This window comes from Megalopta genalis, chromosome 2, assembly GCF_051020955.1.
Source record: "Megalopta genalis isolate 19385.01 chromosome 2, iyMegGena1_principal, whole genome shotgun sequence".
In the NCBI taxonomy this organism is placed as follows: domain Eukaryota; kingdom Metazoa; phylum Arthropoda; class Insecta; order Hymenoptera; family Halictidae; genus Megalopta; species Megalopta genalis.
In genome coordinates this window covers 20,180,584-20,203,819 of record NC_135014.1, presented here as the reverse complement: position 1 = coordinate 20,203,819, position 23,236 = coordinate 20,180,584, and the positions used below count along the sequence as shown (strand labels likewise).

At 34.6% G+C, this 23,236-nt stretch overlaps 1 protein-coding gene across 1 annotated transcript in view; it reads left to right on the top strand.

Annotated features, from left to right (window-relative positions):
• timeout (circadian regulator timeout) overlaps positions 1–23,236 on the top strand; it is a 439,037-nt gene that overhangs the window by 88,069 nt on the left and 327,732 nt on the right. The gene's annotated exons all lie outside the window — the stretch shown is intronic.

The following is a 23,236-nucleotide window of genomic DNA, read 5'->3' as shown; positions in this document are numbered from 1 at the left end:
CAAGATAATGAGAATGATATTCATTTACAATGATTATTGAACATGTTTACAATTACCTGTTCGCAAATTTGAGTTGTCCTCTGTTCCCGATATTGTGTGAACAATATTAATTGCAGTATTAATTGATTGGGTAAAAGTTTACCTAATTTGTTAACGACTTTCATACTCCATCATTGAACTGAAAATTTTACACTTTTATGGCACAATCGGTGACTTACAATTTGAAAAAGATTAGTAGGATGATAAAATGTGAATGTATTATTTTTAATCTATTGAAATAATTAAAGATAGAGTTTCTATTTTTTTTTTAATACATGCAAACAATATTTATTTTACCTAAAAATCAGCAGTCTATTCATAACTGAGGTGTAGACATCTATTGAACAGAATAAAGTGCACTAATTCTATCCGCAATAATTTATTGAGAAATTCTCTGACCCGGGAAGTCTACTTTTAAACTTGAGTATTTATAACGTTCGATAATATTTCCTGCAAACCCAGAAACCTCTGAGGATATCTGTTAAATTCCATTTAAAATATATTATATACATAGGGAATATACATATAAACTATAGTAAATGTGTTGTATATATTTACCAGTCTGTCAGGATGTCATAAAAAATTAAAGAGCAATAATCACGACACTTAGGCTTTTAAGTGTATTAAATGATGCAGGTAATTTCAGGCTAATGTAATCTTCTTAATTTGGCATAAAGATACACAATCTATTCGTGATATCACAGTATACTGATTTTCTTCGTAACTGAAGTAGTTGAAGATTCATTGTTATAAACGATTTCTTAAAAGAAAATTGATTTAATCGTTTTTTTCACATAGTTGCATAAATATATATATAATATATAATATATATAATATATTTTGTTTAAAGCATACATTATGATACCTATTATCATTTTGAGATCTGCCAATTTTTCGATTCTAACTAAAGATTTGAAATCGTTGTGTTGTGTTATTTAAAGCATAACAATATATCTTGTAATAAAAAGGGTATTTGAAATTTTCTTTAAATTCAATTTTTGAGCAAACTCCGAGTAAGTCTCGCTCATTTTTACTTAACAAAAAAAAAAAAACCCAGCATTGAAATATAAAATTATTAACATTTACCTAGAACCTTTACTACAATTATTAACATTAACCTGGAACATTTACTATAACCATTTATTATTAACATTAACCTACAACCTTCGCTACAACTATTTGTTGTTAACATTAACTCAGAACCTTTACTGCAACGATCATCGTGTAGTACGAAACTCGACTTGCACGTTACAGCAGGCCATACCGAACTACACGAAAAATTCTACTAAAATAGAACGATGCACCAACAATTTCCGAAAAAATTCCTGTGCACCCTTACCGCACAATGGCCGCAGAGAGCTCGCGCGAGCTGCTTCCGCGACAATAAATACCGGAGAAGGGTCAAAGAGGCGATGATAATTTAATTTCGTATTTTATTCCGCCCCGGTATTCGTGCTCGTCGCAAATGCCCCAACGTCTACACAATGCGCTGAGGTGCACGGATTACACGGGTGCATAGTATCCGAGCTGCATTCGCAAGCATCGTTTTTAACCTATTGCTAAGCTGGGCCGCGCGCTATTATTCTCAGAATCATTTTGGAATCAGTTATCTGGGTACTGATTGTTTCTCGAAATACCATTATACTCTAAACACTATTATTAACATTAATATACAACCTTTACTGCAACTATTTATTATTAACGTGAACCTAGAACATTTACTACAACTATTTATTATTAACATGAACCTGGAACATTTATTACAACTATTTGTTATTGACATTAATCTATAACCTTTACTACAACTATTTGTTATTGACATTAATCTATAACCTTTACTACAACTATTTATTATTGTTAGTATTTGATGAAATATCCTTTTTTTATGCTTCAATTTTTAATGAAATGCTTGTTTCAAAATGGTATTTCTGTGGGCAACTATTAAAATATATATTTGAAATGCTATTTTCATATGCAAATACTGTTTAAAAAAAATGTTATTTGCCAAATTTTGTATCACATGAAAAGATAAAAATGTTTATAGTCTATTGACCATTTCAAAAATCTACTTTTCAAAAAACCTGCTCGTTATGAATTAGGTTTATGATCAATATAGGCTTATATTTTTATAATTGCGAAAACTACACTATGTACAAAAAAGTGGATACAGCATCGCATCAACCCCTTAAAACTATATATAACTTTTGTATTCAAGAATTTTTAATTATGTGCTTAATTTAAACTCTAGAAAAATGGTGATAACAATAATTATCAATAATAGTAACAATAAGACTAATAACAAGGCTAGTAATAATAAGACTAATAAAAATAAGACCAAGAAATACTAATAAAATTAGTAACAATAAGACTAAGAAATACTAATAAAATTAGTAACAATAAGACTAAGAAATACTAATAAAATTAGTAACAATAAGACTAAGAAATACTAATAAAATTAGTAACAATAAGACTAAGAAATACTAATAAAATTAGTAACAAGAAGACTAAGAAATACTAAGAAAATTAGTAACAATAAGACTAAGAAAGGTAATAATAACACCGCTGATAAAGCTAATAATTATTAAGTTATGCGAAGAGAGTGAAGGGGCTAGAACGTAACATCTTCTCTTGATCTCTTTTCCTCTCGCTCTCTTTCTCTGGTGTTGACGTTCCCATCTAATCTGAATCGATTTCCGGAGTCCCGCGATAAGAGAGCAAAAATCCGGCACGTCATGAGCGCGCAGAAAATTTCACGGTGCCATCGGTTTCAATTATTGCGGCGTCGCGTCGCAGATTCGCGAAATACACACGGAAAATACGGTTGACCGTCTTCACGCGGCTGATTGATATACGAGGCGAGTCGCGCGATTCCATTCGACCCTTATTATTTCATCGTTAGCCAGGCCCGTCAACGTTTGCCACGCCGATCATGACGAGGGTACTCGAAAAACATTTTCACTTCGACCTGCGACTGCTATTCAAATCTAACCGCGAGACGTGTCAGCCATACGTTGCACTTCGTTCCCGTGCTTTTCCCGGGTTAGCTGCGTGCTCTGATATTTTTCCATGGATGAAGGTAATGGGTGGCCTTTGAGCTTCGCGTCGCGGAGGATCCTTTCAGAGTTTCGAGAATCGTGATCGTAAGAGGATAAGTTGCCCACTTTCGGTGATTTTTGTGGTAGTTATGACTGGACTGCTGATATTCACATAATATGAAAGTCGTGTGCACATTGCTGAATGCAGTAGATACATAGACATATGTTTCGTGTCTTCACCATTCGAATCGATCGAACATAGTGCAGCAGTGCTTCAAAATTCTTCAAAATTCTTGAAATGTGTTTTCACTGTTTTTGATTCGTTTTACTCATTTTTGCCATGAATGCGTAAAATCTGTAGTTTAATTATGACCAGAGCTGGCCATTATTCGAATAACTCTTTATTTTGATAATTATTCGAATGAATCGATAATGGCATAATTTTATTCACGAATAAGTTGCTATACATTATTCGCGGATAATTTTATTTACGAATTTCCTTATTCGTAAATAAATCATTCCCGAATAGTTGCATAATGGCTTAGAAATCAATTATATACAATTATTTTCATTTTACAAACATATTATTCGCAAATAATTCATTTACGAATAATTCATCCACGAATGAAATGTTATCTGTCTCTACGAATGAAAATAATTGATTTCTAAGTCATTATTCGTTGATTGCAATGACACATATCTATCTTAATTAATGACACGTATACTCGACTGATATTTAAATTTGATTTGCTCGAAAACGGAGCTTCCCACGCAATTTCTTTATTCCTGATTTTCGTCTTATCTCCAGCCATAGAATTTACCTGGCCCATAATTTGTACCATAAATTATAAAACACCTTGTGCACATATACATATTGATCGTCAGTAACAACATGTAGAATCTTTTTATTCTTACACTGTACCATTGCGAAAATCATTTTATTTTTCGAACACTCGTTCGCCTTTGATCAATTCGAATAACAGAGGTTCTTTTGCAAGAGCTCGTGGTTTGAATTGGCTAATAAAACATGAAAGTGGTAGGTGGAACGTTTGTGAATGCAAACGTATTCGAAACACAGTAAACACACTTCGGCCAGGTAGAAAAGAATTCTCTCGATCGTTATAAAGCTGCGAGTTCTAAGCATGCCAGGGTACGTGCTCCAGGCTGTTGTAAAGGAATTTGCGAGCTGATTCTGGTACACTACCTCGGACGGGGACACGCATTTCGAAAACTTGTTGCTCTAAATTCTCGCGACGTTGTTCTTCCCATATCTTCGAAGACATGTACATCACAAATATCCTATTTATATTTTATTTATTTTCAAAATCGAAGCTATGTTATTAATTATACAGTTCAGCGATCTTTTCAACACATTTGAGTATATTTTAATTAATACTTATTCCCTTTCGTGTGCAAAATACTCGTCATCGTGTCGTTCGATTAATGTCTGATCGATGGAGTTATTTATAATAAATCGTACATAAATATATGTGCAATGCAGCAAAAATATAGTGATCAACTTTTAATACTGAATCTACGAAGTCGGTTTAAATGATCGGTTTCACTTAATGAATGGAATTAATTCTTGTCCAATAACTTTTGACATTTCTCTTGCAACAGTTGCGTTATCCGGTCAAAATTCATCAACCGAAACTCAGAAACTAGTTTCTAAATGTAATTCAAACACCGCAATAAACTGCGAATTGACAACATTAACGGAGTCTCGTTTATGGTAGCACGGGACACACTCGTGCTCCCGTTCAAAAGCCGGGTAAAGAGTAAACTGTCGTGTGACTAATTACGGTCGAGGTATGCTTGAAATATTAATGGACGTATCACACTGTGTCTTCCTTGAGCATACATCAGTTCCACGATTAGGACACTCGATTTCTGTCTGTTAAGAAGATAATTAGTGCGGCCCACGGGTTCCACGGACTTTCGTTACGCTCACGAAGCCGATTATTAAAACAGTCTCGCGTTTATAATTTATATCCGTATAAATAACACCGGTAATTAGCGTGGCTAATTGTTTTTCAGTGGCCGGCGTCACCGGGACCCGTCAATCAGATTTATGGAAAAGAGCCGCGCGCGCGGAGAGCGAACGGTGCTCACTGTCAGGAGTTTTTGTACCTTTCATTTCCACGAAGAAAGAATTTTACGCTTGTTTCCCTATCGCAGAGTTGTGCATTATTTGGATTTTGTTTCGAATAAATAATTGTCAAATATAATTATCACGAATGAATTCCTTTTAGACGAATATTTTATTCGTCACAAATTATTCTTTCTATTTATTTGAATAATTCGTGGTTCGAATGATTCTTTACTCGTCAGAAATTATTCAATCTATTTATTCGAATAATTCGTTATTCGAATATTTCATTATTCAAATAATTCATTATTCATCATAAATTATTCTTTCTATTTATTTGAATAATTCGTGGTTCGAATGATTCTTTATTCGTCAGAAATTATTCGATCTATTTATTCGAATAATTCGTTATTCGAATATTTCATTATTCAAGTAATTCGTTATTCATCATAAATTATTCTACCTATTTATTTGAATAATTCGTGGTTCGAATGATTCTTTATTCGTCAGAAATTATTCAATCTATTTATTCGAATAATTCGTTATTCGAATATTTCATTATTCAAGTAATTCGTTATTCATCATAAATTATTCTACCTATTTATTCGAATAATTCGTAGTTCGAATAATTCTTTATCCGTGAGAAATTATTCAATTCATTTATATGAATGATTCATTATTCGTTATAAATTATTCTATTAATATAAAAAACACTTTCTATTCTATCATTTTAATTCAAACCAATTATTTTCCGTACGAATTGTTGCAGGAATAAATCCTTATTGGAAGATAATTGAATTCAGGATAAATTTTTATCTCGATAAATTTTGTTATTCGATTGAATATTTACTGGACAGTATCGAATACAATTTCATTCTCTCGTTAGTCTTTATCTTTTATCCGTCATTCGAATGAAATGTTTTCCAACTCTGCTCTGCCCGCCGTGTTTTGCACACGATTTAGCTGCGATGTGTGAAAACGTTGTCACTTTATATCGTAATAGTTTCGAAGCGTTACATTTCAATTCTGAAAGTGTACAAAGTTCGGTGATCCGCGCAATTTATTTCCTGTAAATGATAATCCTATTCGAGCAATTGAACTGCCCATGGTTATGTCCATGAAACTTTTGTCTTGATGAAGAATGACGTCTTAGGACAACCCGGGAACTGTTCGAGCTGAACTGGAATAAGATTCCTGGACAAACAATGATTCATACATAGCGCTACGATGCTCAAGAGGTAGCAAGTTGTGACGAGATTGTATCATTGTGTAATCGGGATCAAACGGCGATATGGGGCAGTGAAGTTTACGCGAAGTTAATCTCAGAAATTGGTGTTGCACGCATTCTAGCTTGCAGCGTGAGATCATGTAGTTTGGAGATCATATTGCGGAACAATACTCCAGGCGTTGTCCGATTGAAGAACAGTATAAAATTCTCAATGAAACTAATATACAGGGTATCATGTACAATAGCGTGCATAATTATAGACTCAAAGTAACTGTTACATTGTTACTGATATCAAAACTAGAATTTGACAAATCGTCATATTTATAAATTTCTATTTTCCATTACTTCTAATATAGAATTATAAATTATATATAAATATAAATATGAATGAATGGAATAAATGAAAATATAAATTATATAATTATAAATATGATGTTTTGTTAAATTTTTGTTTAAATACCACTAATGATGTGTTAGTTACTTCGAGTCTATAATTATTCGTACTACTTGGGAATACTTATTAACTTGTGGTACAATCGGACAGGTGTTGCTTCTTCGTCAAAAAATAAGTCGAAAATATATATATATATATATTGTTATATTATTATTATATATATATATATATATATATATATATATATATATATATATATATTGTTATATTATATATATTTTCGACTTATTTAACATATATATTTATTATATATAACAATCAACTTTCTTCATTTGAGACTCTGTTTTCGAAAAAAAACTAGATTGAAGAAATAATACTGTCGAATAGGAATCAAGCGGCGCGTCTGACCATAACATGCCGATTCTACTTCTCGTCATACTACGGCCACCCGAGCTAGATTCATCCTTTCACTCAGTTTTCTCGGAAACAGTGCCTTAAATGAAAAAAAATGTTATTATTTTTCCTAGATTAATTTTTAGACATAGCATCAGCCCCTGTCAGTTACATGATACCCTGTATAAATCCCTGAATAAAATTCTGAATAAAATCTCTCAATAAAATCCAATGTGCGAAGCGAGATACTAGAAACACGTTCGTGAAACGATGGATCAAATCGCGAACGACAAATAATAATGAGATAACAATAGTGAAATAAGTTAGACTATCGATGTAGGAAACGAATAGTTCAGCATTTGAAAGTATGAAGAGAGAATCTGTTTCGTTTGCGTCAGTGACTCGTTTGTTTCGCGACAATCGACATTTATGGTCTCAGGATTATGTGGACACGCGGTACATGATTCCCAGCCCCTGTCAGTGGGAGAAGAATTTCATCAGTAGACAACAGTATTATTCGATGTATGTGTATGAAGCTTATTTGCCACTTGTGCTTAGCAGCTGAGAGAAATGGATAAGGATTATAACGTTCAGTCCGTGCGGCTCGTTTCCACTGATTCCTTTTTTCAACGCGGACCGGAGCACATATGTATAGGTTTAATGAACACTTAACTACAACGGTGCTTTATCCTCCTCTTTTTCCGTTCGTCTGGCCAGCCAACGATTTGTTAGCTTTCACGTTTTTTCGCTGCTAATTACTCATGACGCAATTATTTAAACGTGCCGCGCTCGCGGCCTTTATTTAAACGTCCCTATTTGCAAGGACAGTGCATTATGTCTTCGTGCTCTTGCCCGGCCGCCTATTTCAGGATGGATTTCGATGCTCACTGTTTGATTGTGTACGTAGACGTCCGTGCGGAGGGTCTCCCGTTTTAATGAACCCGCGTGATTATCTCCCGAATCGTTCGTTATTCGGAAAAATGTTTCGGGCTCGACGTTTTATGCTACGCACGGATGCGACGAAAAATTATGTTAATATTAAATGCGAGAGACAAGTGACTGTTGAATTTTTGCCAGAAAAGATCGGTTAGCTGACGAATTTTCTGCATTTGAGTTGACAGTTGAGTGGATGATACATAAAAATTGGAAGAAGATCGCAAAAAATTTCGATTATTTCAATCTTACAGACATCGTTCAAGAACTGAACCAATGGCTAAAATTTAGTATAAGTGGAAAAAACAATGGTTGAACACTGTATAAAGACATGCTAATCAAATAACAATAATATTTTTTGTTGGCAATTTTTGTACATTTATTGCATTTTGAAGTTAGTACGAATTAAATTACGCTTATATTTTGCGCACAGATGTTCTGAACGTAAGTAGAAACAGTCGACATTGGTCGGACGCCGCATGAAGAATGCTACTAAAATGACGATTTTATCCTTTGATGGCGATTTTTATATTGCAGTCTAAATTGATCATTAATTAAATTAGACTTTTACTTTCTCCGCCAATGGTAACATCGAATATAAGTAGAAACAGTCGCAAGTGGTCGGACATCGTACAAAAAATACTACTCAAATGATGAATGTATTCTGTGATGGTGATTTTTGTATTGCAATGTACAATTGAACGTGAATTATATTATTTGTTTATTTTCTTTACTATACATAGTTAAATCGAACATAAGTAGAAACAGTCGACAGTGGTCAGATATCGTACAACATATTCTACTAAAATGATGATGTTATTCTTTGATGGTGATTTTTGTATTGCAATGTACAATTGAACGTGAATTATATTATTTGTTTATTTTCTTCACTATACATAGTTAAATCGAACATAAGTAGAAACAGTCGACAGTGGTCAGATATCGTACAACAAATTCTACTAAAATGATGATTTTATTCTTTGATGGTACATTTTTATACTGCAATATAAATTGATCTTTTATAATATCTATATATCTATATATATATATATATAATTATTAAATAATTATTATTAATATATATATATAATTATAATATAATATAATTAATATATATATAATTATAATAATATATAATTAATATATATATAATTTATATATATATAATATATTTATATATAATAGTATATATAATATAATATAATATATTATATATATATATATTATTAATAATAATATATAATAATTATATATTATTATATAATTATTATATATATATGATCTTAAGTTCTACTTTTATTCTCTTCGGTCTGCTTAAATTGAACATAAGCAGAAACCACCAACCAAGTTGGTTTGTTGCAAATCTAATCATTTGAATGGCATTCCAAAGTCGTATTGTTAGTTTCGACCCGGGTGTCCGTTACCTCTAGAATTATGAGGGTTTAAAGCAGAGTAGAAGTCTGATACCCCCTGCGTGGGGTGTCGGAGTTAATCTGATCACGTGTCCCGCGTAATCTCGATCAATTACCCGAAAGTGCCGTGAGAATCGGCCGTGTTGACACTTTCCCCTACACCGGTGAAACACCGCTGGCCATTGCTGCCAGAGGAGGAGGTGGACCCGCTTGAAACGTAAGGCGCGAAGCGTCGACGACGACGAGAACGGTGACATTGATCGCGGGGACGGTTTCCATGATACCCTGTTGAAGTGAGACGGTGCTGCTACCACGGACACCAAAACCCGGGGTGAACTAGGTTTACACAGTGACGGAGAGGTTAGATCCTCTTCATCTCATCTCCAATGTCCGCAAACCGCCTTCGTCGCGGCGGAGTCGCTTTCCGAGCAGTTTCAGAAACCTCGAGGAGAGGCAGGCCACCTCTTTTTATTTGGCTTCGCCCTATAATCGGGGAATCTAACACGCGGGCTTATCGGGAACCGTTCCACGGGCTTTTACGGAAATTCAATTTCGGATATATCGCATGGAACAGATTTATTGAATACCGGGAATGGTGAGAAGTCGCGCACAGGAGCCGGGAAACATTGCACCGGCCGCGCTCTGACAATTATGAAATTCCTGTAATGTATTGTTCGCGGTCTGTGACGTACACAGGCACGCGAAAGTATTCACACGCTTTAGAACGGAATGACATGTTTTGAGACTTGGATCAAATTACTTGATTCCGTTTCGAGATGCTGGAGCAACTGGCTTAGTAGACAACAGATTTCGGTAAATTTTTATTTGAGATGAAAATCAGGAATGAGTATTTGAAATAATTTATTTCAGATTATTATATATTATTATATATTATTCTTGAAAACGAAAGTAACGTCGATTTGTTTGAGATAAAGCGATTTCATACAATACATTATTTCGTTATTTCATTATTTCGAATTGGCAAAAAGAAATAATGCTGAAAATAATAATGAACAAAAAGATTTTATTTTGCTTTAGATTTCTGTCATTCGACAGTCGATCGCATCAGTTTTTTTTGGACTTCAGTGTTCGATAATTAGTCTTTTCAGACTTCAATTTTAGACAGTCAATCTTGACATCAGCCCCTTTAGTTTTCAGTCTTTTGACACAGTTAATCTTGACATCAGTCCCTTTACACTTGAGTCTTTTAGCAATCAATCTTGACGTCAGTCTCATTATGTAATACAATACCTCAGTTTTTCGAACAGTCAATATTGAGAATTACTGTCTCCAAACGTCGGTAGTTTTCCAACTTCAGATCACCGAGTCCAGATACTCAGTCCTTGAAACTCAGTCTTTCAAGTGAAGACTTGTAATTCAAAGTTTCAACCTTCAAGGACAAATCAAACGTATCTACCATCGTAGAAACTCCAATCGAACTAACGCAGTCAGTTCGACTGGTTAGATCACAAATATTCTTGCAATGTCTTGGAAAAATTCGATTGTAAACATGTATAAATATCTCATAATTAATTTGTGAAAATTGATTGCACTGTACGTTAATTTATCACTTTTCCAACTTTTCTTGAAACAGTGAATTTTACTTAAAAAGTAAACGGTTCGTGTAATGAAATTGTCAGGTCATTTTTACTGTTAGAAATATAATTACTGTGCTTCGCAAATTGAAGATTATTAAGTGGATGATCCTAAATCAATTTTTCGATATTTTGAGATGAATGATTAAAATGTTAATGGAATTTTTACTATAATAAATAATAAATAGAAAAAAATGAGGATTTTGAATAAAACAACTTATTAATTCAGGAAACCGAGTGATCATTTAATTAAAAATGATGCAGAATGAAATTTTAAAAGACAGAAAGTCGCAAGATTTTACAATAACCATTAGGAACTTTCCCTTCTCTCAATTTTGAATAAATATCATAGAAATTTTCAACGAAAGAAATATCAGCTCACAATTTTGAATGCAAAATGATTATGTCTCATTACCGTCGAAATTGTTTTTAATATAGTTTGAAATTTCACAGCTTTCCTTAACACGTGCCGGGGCAAACGGTTTACCTTTCGTCGCGCATATTTTACCGTTAAGCGAGTTCCATTAAATTTTGATAACGGGCATATTGTTTTCGCGCACGACGCAACGGTGAAAAATTCAAACTGTTCGAGTGTGCAGTTTTTCTACAGAAAGTTATTACGAAAAACTGGGCGCATAAATACTTTTCTGACCCAGTGTATATCGCGAGACAAATTCTCTGCTGTCCCCGGGCTGGTGTACAGCAGATATTTTCCGCAAAACTGTGGCAGCATATTTTAGGAGTAAAAATAAGAAAAAAGGGTACGCCGCACAAATGCCAGATCGCAAATGCATTAGGAAGGGACTGTGACGAGAATACGAAGTGACGATGAACCAGTTTCCTGTTCAATTAAGCATATTTATAACTACTTGCTGCTGTTCGAAATGTAATCATACTCGTTAAAAATTTCCAACAAAATTGGCACGAGTGCAACTGTGTATGATGCAGGTCTTGATATTTTTACACCATATGCAAATTCGATGGAATAATATTTGCAGAAATCAATGGTGCTTCTATTTTATTTTGATCGCAAGAAATCGCGTCTTAGTTGGAAACAAGAATTGATACATTTTTTATAATTCCAATTAATTTTTATCATTTTGATTTGCCTCTAAATTAGTATTTAAAAAATATAATTCTAAATCTACGAAAACTAAAAAAATTTTAGATCATTGAAAACCAATGAAATTGAATAATGAATTATTTCGTCAGTCTGCCTTTTGAAAAGTGATTTGCAATATTCGATGGTTATCAAAAATTGATTTGAAGTTGCAGTGCAAATTCAACGCGAATTAAATTAAATTTTTACTTCCTGCATCAATGTAAATTAAACACGAACTAAATTAGGCTTTTGCTTACTTTGCAATGATTGAATTGGATATAAGTAGAAACGACGAACACTGGCCAGACATAATGTAAAACAAAATGTCAATAAAACAGGGATTGCCATTCTCAGTACATAATTTTTATATATTCATGGGAATGTAAATTAAACACTAATTAAATTAGAGTTTAATTTTCTGGATCAGTGGTTATTTCGAGTATAAGTAGAAATAGTCAATGATGATGAGGCACCTTATAAGAAAAGTATTATAATATATTACTACCTAAATGGCAATTTTTTTCTGGTAATTTTTATATATTTATTGCAATGCAAATTACATACGAATTAAATTAAATTGCAATTCCTCGTATTAATGATGGCACTAAGTTCCAGTAAAAACATCCGATAATAGTCAGACACATTGTGAAAAAAATGTTAGTACTCAAATGGCAACTGTGCTTTTTCTTGGCTACTTGCATATCTTTATTGCAACGTAAATTGAACGCGAATTAAATTATAAATAAAATTACAATGATTGCATTGGGTCTAAGTAGAAACGGTCAACATCAGTCAGACACAGCGCCACAAATCGCCTTCTAAACAATCGATCGTATCGCAGCTATGTATTTCTCTAGATTCGATGCATTTTCTCGAAAAACAATATTTATTTAGCGTCACTGCTTCTCGAATTACGCAATCGGCTCGACGTTATTGCGAGTAGAACAATCACGTAGGACAGAAATGATGCTGAAGTGCAACGACGATTTTTCTCGGAACGAAGTTTAATATGAAACTCAATTTCCCGTTTTCGATTTGTTTTAGTATCACTGTTCGTTCCACCAGGACTTTTGATCCGAGCTTACCTGTACGAATCCGTGTACAGGTTTACACACGCGTGGTTCCCAAATGGCGACCGATATCCTGTAATTATACGGCTGTTCCGTTGTGTTCTGGCTGATTTCGATTCGGAGACCGCCAGCGAGCGTCAATTACTTGCAAACCTGACAGTTATCGAGGGCTTTGTCTATAGATGGTGGCCCGGCTCGCGAAAAAATGGCTCCGCGGTCGATTGATAAAATGTGATTTTTCGCGTTTGCTTTGCCGATCGGAAATCCCAAAGAGTCCAATCACTTTCAGTCATCTCTGTCGGGTTCGATATGTTTTCTGTGATACCCCGTAGCACGCTCGCTCGCTCGCTCGTTCTTTGTTACTTTTCCTGACGTACGGCGTGTAATTGGCTAATGAAATATCACCAGATGAACCGGCCATTGAAATGTCGGCTAATTGGATAACTAGTTCAGCCGGGCTCTGTTTTCAATTTCATTGATGGGCGGTGTTTGATCCGCCGACGCGAAAATAGCTCATTACACGGAAAGAAAGCATAGCATGAAACTCTGACGCTCGCGACTCACCGATCTGTCCTTTGTTCCAACTTCGATCTCTCTCTTACATGTTCTCGCACGGTGAACTCAATTTTCCTGACAGTGCCTCGCTTAATTATTGATTTTTTGGTAGCAGCGTCCGTTGATTCATCAACTTGAACAATTTTTTTTTATTGTAAAAATACAACCTGAGTGTCAATCGATCCGAAGTTGCATGAATCTCGTTCAATTTAATTATAACAAAAGTTGTTGGGAAGTTACTAATTATATACTACTGAACAGTTACAAGTAGATTATTGATTTGAGTGCAAAAAATAGAACTTCAAGCAGTTCAAGAATAATTTATATTTTTGTTTGCTGCAGCTTGAATTCAGTACAAATTAAATTTTTATTCCCAACACTGGTCAGACACGGTATACAAAAATGTCAATGAAATGGGATTGCCATTCTCAGTAGGTAATTTTTATATATTGTCAACTTGAACAATTTTTTATTGTAGAAATACGACCCAAGTTTCGTTAATAGTGTCGTTAAGATTCGGGTATGAACCATTACTGCTCAAAAGATTATATAAAGTATTTTCCGTAGCTTAAGCTCGTATTAAAAATTTATTTTAATTAGAATGATTAAAAATTTGTTATACTTTTATCTACTAATTGAAAACTCTATTACAATTTAAATTCTTATAATTGAAATTTATTATGATCAAAATTTAAAGTTTAATCATTTCAATTCGGTTATAGTTAAAATTTATATTAGGTATCTATAGTAATTTAAATTCGTATAAAAGAAATTCACTAAGACGTGAATTTATATTAAAAATTCACTGTAATGAAAATTTTGGTTAAAAATCTATTATAATTTGTATTTGTATTAGAAATCCATTACGATAGAAATTTCTACTGAAAATCTTCCATAATTTCCAAAGCTTGTCCTATTTGATGAAAAAAATCCATCGCTTTAATGATCAATTCAACAGAAACCCTAGCCTCCAACTTCAGCATTGTGTTCCCCAATTAAATATACGAACGGTTCTGTGAAATGAATCGCTAAAACCGTTCACCAGACTGCAATCCGCGGTCTACTTGAACTTCGCTGCTACCGGATTTCATCAAGTTTTTGACTGCCTTAATCAGAATCCTGAATCCAGCAAACGTTCGCCGACGAAGATCGCATAAAACAACATTTCGAAGCACACTGAGCTAGAAAACCAGTTGATCGACTAACCAATTACTGCGTTAACGACGCATTCGAGAACACGAGTCAAACCTTCCCCTAAACGCCACGCATTGTATTCTACCGGAACAACTAAATCCAATCCGCGGCCGCAATATTCGCGAAACGAGCAATCGCCATCGCCAACCTAGAAATGCAAATAAATCCTCCGCGGGAGATACTGTTGCCGATTATTAGATTGCGAATCTTCACGCGCGGCCCGACTGTTGCAGATTGTTTTAAAAACTAAAGTTGCAGAAATTCCTTCCAAAATGTAATTTTTATATAAAGAAATGCAATCGTTATTTTTTGTTGAAGAATTGTACCTGTGTCTGCAGACACGGCTGATTTTTGAGAATTTTTCCTAAAAGTAACTGACGGAGATTTTTTAGAAGTGGCGGTTTTATTTAAAAGTGCAGAAGTTGGACCAGTTATAGTAATTTTGCGGATGCAAAATTGTAAGAAACGGCTGAGAAGATCGTTTCTGTGACAGATTACACTTTCCTGAAAGTCTTTCAGTTATTTCGCAATTGGATTTCTGTTATTATTATGTAATTAGTTCTTGATTAAAATTATTTTCTTTCAAATTGCAGAAGAGTCTTTCTTTTAAAAAAATGCTAAAAGGAATATTTTAAATTACATATGACTTTCGCGTATAAGAAACATTTGTTACGTTAAAATTGATTATTAAATAGAGTAAATGAATTATGATACATTAGAAGTAGTCATCTAATTGAATATAATCATTGTAATACATTGGAAGTGATTATTAAGTAGAATACATTGTTTATGATAAATTAAAAGTGATTATTACATAGAATACATCGTTTATGATAAACTAGAAGTGGTCATTAAATAGAATACATAATTTATGATAAATTAAAAGTGGCTGGAATACATAATTTACGATAAATTAAGAGCGGTTACTAAATAGGATACATGATTTATGACAAATCAAAAGTGGTTACTAAATAGAATACATAATTTATAAAGCTAGTTGCTCCAATTAGAAATCAAATTAGAATGTTTTATCGTTCCATTTATTTATTGATCACTTCACATCATTCGTTGCAACATGTTTCATCATTCAAGTAGGGTGTGGAACAATACACACGTCACTTGTATGCATTTCTTCGCCGTTTCAAAGCGTGATGCTTTTTACACAAATATATAAAATCATTTTCTAACATTACAACTAAATTGATAGTAATAAACAACCATGCTTTTTTTGAACGATTTGTTTTACGTCGATAAAGATTATCAATGGAGACCTTCTACATCACTTTGAATGAGGTCTAGATCATTCTAAATCAGAACAAATTTCAATGAAAGTAGTTTCAAAAATACATCTTAAGTATCCATTGAGATAATATATCAAAATATTATTTCCAAATAGTATTTTATTTAAGCATCAAGTGAAATAATATTTCGAAATAGTATTTCGTGTTCAAGCATGAAATGATATAATATTTCCATATAGTATTCCGTTCAAACGTTAATTTAAATAGTATTTCCAAATAGTTCCGTTTAAATATTCATTGCGATAGTATTTCCAAATATTATTTCCAAATAGCATTCTATTTAAGCATTAATGGAAGTATTATTTCCGAATAGTGTATCGTTCAAGCATTGAATAAAATAATATTTCCAATTAGTATTCCGTTCAAGTATTGATTCAAATGTGTGTGTGGTATTTCCAAATAGTATTTCGTTTAAGTATTCATTCAAATAGTATTTTATTTAACCATTAAATGAAATAATACTTTCAAATAGTATTTCGTTCGAACATTAAATGAAATAATATTCCCAAATAGTATTCCGTTTCCGTATTAATCCAAATAGTATTCCCAACCAGTATTTCATTCAAGCATTAAACGAAATGCTACTCGCAAATAGTATTTCCTTCAAGCATTGAACGAAATAGTATTTACTCACGCAAATATTTCAAAGTTTCCTACCTTACGTCAAATTATTTCATATTTCCCCATCCCTGCACGGATTGAAACAGCAATCCCGTCCACAGAACTGTCAAAATGACCGACCAAGGGTCAATCCTCTCAATCGCGATTTCGTTTTCCACGATGGCGGAACGGGATCGTAGCTCGCCGAAGTCGAACCGGTCCGTCCATGGGGGTAGGGATAACGAACTTCTGGAAGATGTTACTGAATTTGCTAGTTTCGTAGCCCGGGGTGAACCAAGAGCTGCTATACGGTGATTAAATTTCCTAGTTGCACTCCCCCCGCGAAGGGTTATTCTATAGGAAATTTAAACAAGGGCTTAAGGAACCCGTTCCTCTGCCTTTCCGGCGGATCGTTACGTTCTGCAGAGCCGCCCCCGGTTTTCCGGCCCTCCTAAATATCGTTTTTCCTTGTTGCGGTCTCGTTACCATGTTCCCGAAGAACGAGAGACAGAGAGAGAGAGAGAGAGAGAGAGAGAGAGAGAGAGTGAGAGAGAGAGAGAGAGAGAGAGAGAGAGAGAGAGGGTGAGAAATGAGAAATGATAGAGAAAGAGAGACGGGAGAGTGAGAGCCGCGGGCTACGAGACCGGGAAACGCTCGCCGCGAATTATTCATCCAGTAATATTTACACTGCTTCAAAGTCCCGTGATTTTATAACACAGGGCTCGTTCAGACGCCCACCCACGCCTTCGAACATCCCGCGTACCATCCTTCCGTCGACCTTTAATATTCACCGGTGACGTTATCCGATTCTTCGGCGGGGCCGGTGACCGGGTCTTCGAGAGGCGAGTTGCTAAGCATGTTTTCTGCTTATCGCTTTTGCGGCTGGAGCTGCGAATAACCCGATTAACATTTGTTGCGGGACGGAACTCCTAAGGCACCGGGATCAAATTACTGAGATTAAGACCCCGGGAAAATGAAACTTTTCCGCCCGGACCCGCTTGTCCTTTAATTTCTTGCTAATCGAAATTTACGGGCTGCGCTGGAATGGAATTCGATGTGTCTTGTCTCGGGATGTCTTTGCGGGTAGAGCCCATTTAAGGTGCCGCGTTTATTAACGTTCGTCTGGGCAGACTGGAGATTTCATGCGTTTATTGCAAAAATTAGTAATCGAAATACATGCAATTCTGTTTTCACAAGCTAGATACGTTTTAGAAAACGTCGTGAAAAAAGAGACATCGTGCACAAAAAGACATTGTGTAAATACATAGAGAAGTAATACTGCCCTAAATATATCTACAAAATTACGACTAACGGAAATAATTGTTCTTAAAATTGTACGATCGAACGAACTTACCTGAAAGTGACGTTCGATGGAAATTATACGATGAAGTCTCGTTCGAGAGATTATAAATCTAGCTTTTCTTTCAGGCTTGCCAGAGGTCACTACGTTCGCAGAAAAATACATTCTTATGTTCCTAAATAAATTTTAATTATCCTAAATGTATCTAATAAATTACGGTTAAGGGAAACAATTATCCGTAAAAGTTAAGTCAAATAGCTTTTCTAACCGTATTGAATCGAATGAAATCGTGTAAGAAGGAAAAATTGAATTTACTTTTCTAAATCGTGTTAAATCCAGACCGTGTAGAAAATGAAATTGAAAAATTGAAAAATCTTATAAGTCTGTTTTCAATTTGTTGAAACTGTTAAAAGGAGAGGTGAATCTTTGTTTTACTTCCGTTCTGTACTATGGATGCAAACAATTCTTAATTTGCATAAGAATCCGCAGTAAAATCACTAACAATTGTAACTAGATTATTTCATAATAATCAGGATAATGAACAATTTCAATTTACCGACTAGAAGATTGCTTATGGTATAAATAAAGCAGCAGTGTCGTTAATATTTATAACGACACACGTCTTTTAGCTGTTTAAAACGTGTGAATGCAATTTTTATTTTGCATAAAAATGCGCAGTCTAGTGATAAATCTATAACGATTGTAATGAGATCGTGGATATTTATGCAAACCCCAATTTGCATAAATTATTTCATAAAAATCTGTACCACGAAAACAACTTCAAGTTACCAACTAGAACATTTTTTTATGTCATAAATATTTATTAATATACACGTCTTCACCGTATGTGTAAACTCTATGAACGTATAAATATTCACAGTCTAATTATCACTAACGTGATACGATTATTGATTAACGATTGCAAGTAGGCTGCGGATTTTATGCATTTGTGACAATAATTTAGCGAGCAGGTATAAAATATTACAAATATTTAAAGAATTTCAAACGACTAAAAACAAGATTGAATATGTTTATATAGCTCCTGTATCTTGCAAATAGTGGAGACAATATTTGTGTTGAATAAAAATCCGCGGTCTGTAATTATTGATCACTGAGAACTGTGAGGTATAGTTATAATGAGACATGTAATGATTTCATAATTAATGATCATGGAGCTAATCATGGCCACTATGTACGTTTGCTTCGTTTATTGTAATTATTTATTAATCCTGATAGCTAACTAATACAACCTACTAATAGTAATCAATAGTCATCAACGTGATGTTGATTATAATAGTTAATTATTAATCAAATTGTTTTCTGCCCAACTTCGATAATGAGAAATCTTTCGATGTTCTTGCATTTCAAACATTTACTTTGTTATGCTAAATATATTAATGTGAAGGTTCATTTTTAAATTTGGTCAATTATTATATATATATCGTCACTTAAATGAGTGAGTAAAAAAATTAAGGTGTTCACTATAGCAGTTGAGGCTGGTATGATCAAAAGGAAACGTTGCTGTAACGATTTCTTCGAAATTTCAAATTACAGAAAGATTAGAGTAATTGAAAAAAAATCAAAGCGTTATTTACAACCCGTTCAAGTGATTCAAGATAATAACAAATGAATTTTCGTTTGATTTTGGGTTCTTGTAGTCGACGTATAAAATCTTTTATTTTGCATGAAGATTCACAATGTATTCGTAAGATAAATTACATCGTTATTTTCGTTAACATTTCAATATTTATACATGACGTGTATCTTTTTTAAATAGTCCTCAAACACATATCAATCAAATTTAATATCAAAAATCAAATAACATAATGCGAAGCGTAAACAATCAAAATTAGCTATTACAAATACAAAATAAAAAATGATACCGAAAAAATAATTGTATAAAATTAATTATATACAATTATATCAAAATCTGTTGTAAAAATGCAAACATCTCTGTCATACTTACACTGTAAAATTTCAGTAAATACAACAAAAGTGTTCGATGTAAAAGGGTTTCCATCAAAGCGATTCAAATTTGGACATCACAAAGGCGTTCAAACAAATTACAGTCCTACTTGATTATGTAAATACGAATTTGGTGGATCGGTGTCAACCATCGACGAGTGGCATTTCATTAGCTGCAGTTACGACTGCTAATCGTTACAATTACACCACACAGTAACGTTACCTAAATTTGTCAAGTATTTTTCAATAATATTCGACTGTTCCCGTTCGAATGTGCTAACGAGGCGCACGCGATCCTCTGTCAATGTTTAACGCGTCCCCTGCGCGAGCATCATATCGCCGTTAAAAGCAAGTGAAAGTAATCGATGCTATCAATTACGATCTTCGGAGCCGTATTTTTACGAACATTTAAAATCAGTGGAAATTGTCTATATAGCGCGCGGATCGAACGAGCCGGCGGCCGGCCGGTAATTCGGTGAAGGAAAGTTGCTAAAACGCACGGTGGAAAATAAAATTTGTTAATGAAATCGTCGCGTCGCCGAGCCGTAGCACCGAGCGTAATCGGTTTCGCGATAATGCGATACCGGGACGCGTATCGGCATAAAAAGTCCTGGCAAACTGAAACACGCGAGCTGCCCTTTGAGCCTGCGTTTCCGAAACGAACGATAACAAAAAGAAAAGGAAAAGCGTACCGTAATCGTTCGTGCGTTGGTTAATGATTCCAATCTTCGATAATGCATTGCCGATGGAAAACACGGCGGATTGTTGCGCGTCGCGGCGCCACGGATTTGTTGTCCCATTGATAAACGAGATATTTATTCCGCGGATTTGCGCAAACAATTTGGCTTCATAAATAATTCTTACATCGATCACGTAACAATGAATTTTCAATCGGTCGCGCGTACAGCGACGCGTAATTTATGCATTATTGGATGAAATCCCGGCCGGCGAAAATATATTCCATAAATTAGTTTTTCATTGTTTACAACAATCGGCGTTAATGTTATTTGATGGCGCACGCGATTAATCCGTTTCGACCGCGGCTGGTGGTTTGTTCGGCGAATCGTTGTCGCGGAAACGGAAAAAAATCCGCGGTCGCCGTTGACTGCAACGATTTTTGCGGCATCGATTGCATACTGATGCGCTGCCGAGCGCATACATTCGTCGGACACGGCTGTTTTATACGTGAATATCACCTAAATGAAGCGACACCGGAATAATCGTTCCACTTTCTCGCCTGCAAACAATCGCGGTTGTTGCGCGCGTATTTATAAACGGAGATATGGAAGTTGTTGACAAACTGAATTAATTGTTAACGTTCGCCAACAATGCGATGGATCGCTGCAATTTTTAACCCGCAATGTACACCGCGTCGAACATATGCGCGCGTTTCTTCTTGAATGGACATTTGTTTACGATGCTCATTGGCTAGTTACGCCCGCGTCGAAATCACTATTCTACATCATAATGCGTTTGTGCAAACGCGAACGTGTATCGTAATTATTCGGTTTGGCATCCGTTGCATAAACGTTCGGACAGGCGACAATTTCGGACAATTAGTTATAATAACATATTAACGCTACAATAATACAACTGTTTTCTAGCAATGTTAATATTAATTCGAGGATACGTCGACGTACAATAATTCGTGCACGTAATGTATAATTCATTCGCTGGCAGCTGACGTAAATCATTCGCTGGCAAATGCCATATATCATTCGCTGGCAAGTAGCGTGAATTATTTGCTGGCATATAGCGCGAAGCAATTTGTATTAAATTAAAATTAATTGTCTAAACGAAAAATCGACTTGAATAAATGTTATTATATATTACGGTAACATTAACAGCATAAGAAGAACGATTGATTTATGCGAACTGTATATTCAGCTCTGGCGAAAAGAAATGAAATACTATCCTGGAAACAGAGTCGCATAAAACACCTGCATAATATATTTTCTAATTAAATGACGACAATAAAGCGAACAAATAGAAACAATCGTTTCGTGTGGAACGATTGAGCGACAGGAACAAGGACGTTAGTGCGCAAACATTTTGCAGGACAGCGCAGTCGATGTCAGTGAGCTGCAGCAATTTATATGCTGTCGGTGTAATAGCAACGAAACTGCAAATAGAAATTTATTCCCGAAGCAGTGCAGCGACAAACAGCAAACCACACAATGTAGCGTCTGCAACGAATACATCGTCGGTAAAAAAAATAAAATATCACCCGAACGGCATAAACTATGATGCAATTCATGCGAGCGGAAAAGCAAAACGTCGAACTGCTTTTTTTTGTATCGTGTCAGGCATTGGCTCGAATTTCTGACAACAGGCAATTCCAATTGATAAACGATAAACCGTCCGCAGCGTGGACGACGAAATACTGGCGGAAGTTTGTTAATCAAATATGTATGATTCACTTACCTGCGACTTGCGTTCTGCGATGGGAATCGAGACGATGCAGCCAGCTGCATCTTCTTTGCAAACGCCGATACGATTTTCCTACAACTAAGTCTCTATTCCTATAATTAGGGATCTGATGAGATCGCATTGCCAGTCATCGAAGTCTACATGTTCGTTCGAATGTTTATAAATAAATACGATTGTTAAATTTACGTGCACATTGATTCGTTTATTGATTAAAATTTTATTCCACGATATTTATAAATGTTCAATGTTGACTGTGTTCTCGAGATTCGAATGGTTAAATTCAAACCTGTATTCAGAATTAGAAACAATTGAGAATAATTAAACGAATAAAATATAAGATACATTGATGGTTTTTCTCAGAATTTGTACTTCATTTGTTTGTATTATTTTTACTGGACTGTTTTCGTTGCGTTGTATTGGATAAGCTGCATAATCGGTTTTGTTCTTGCGTTCAAGTCAATCAATGTCCATTGAATGTGCAAAACTCGGTATCTGTTTTAAAATGATTGTACAATAGAAACGTGAACTTATCAAAATTCATAAACTTTAAAAGAACGTAAGCATGGAAGCGATAATGAATTTATTTATTGTTAAGAAATAT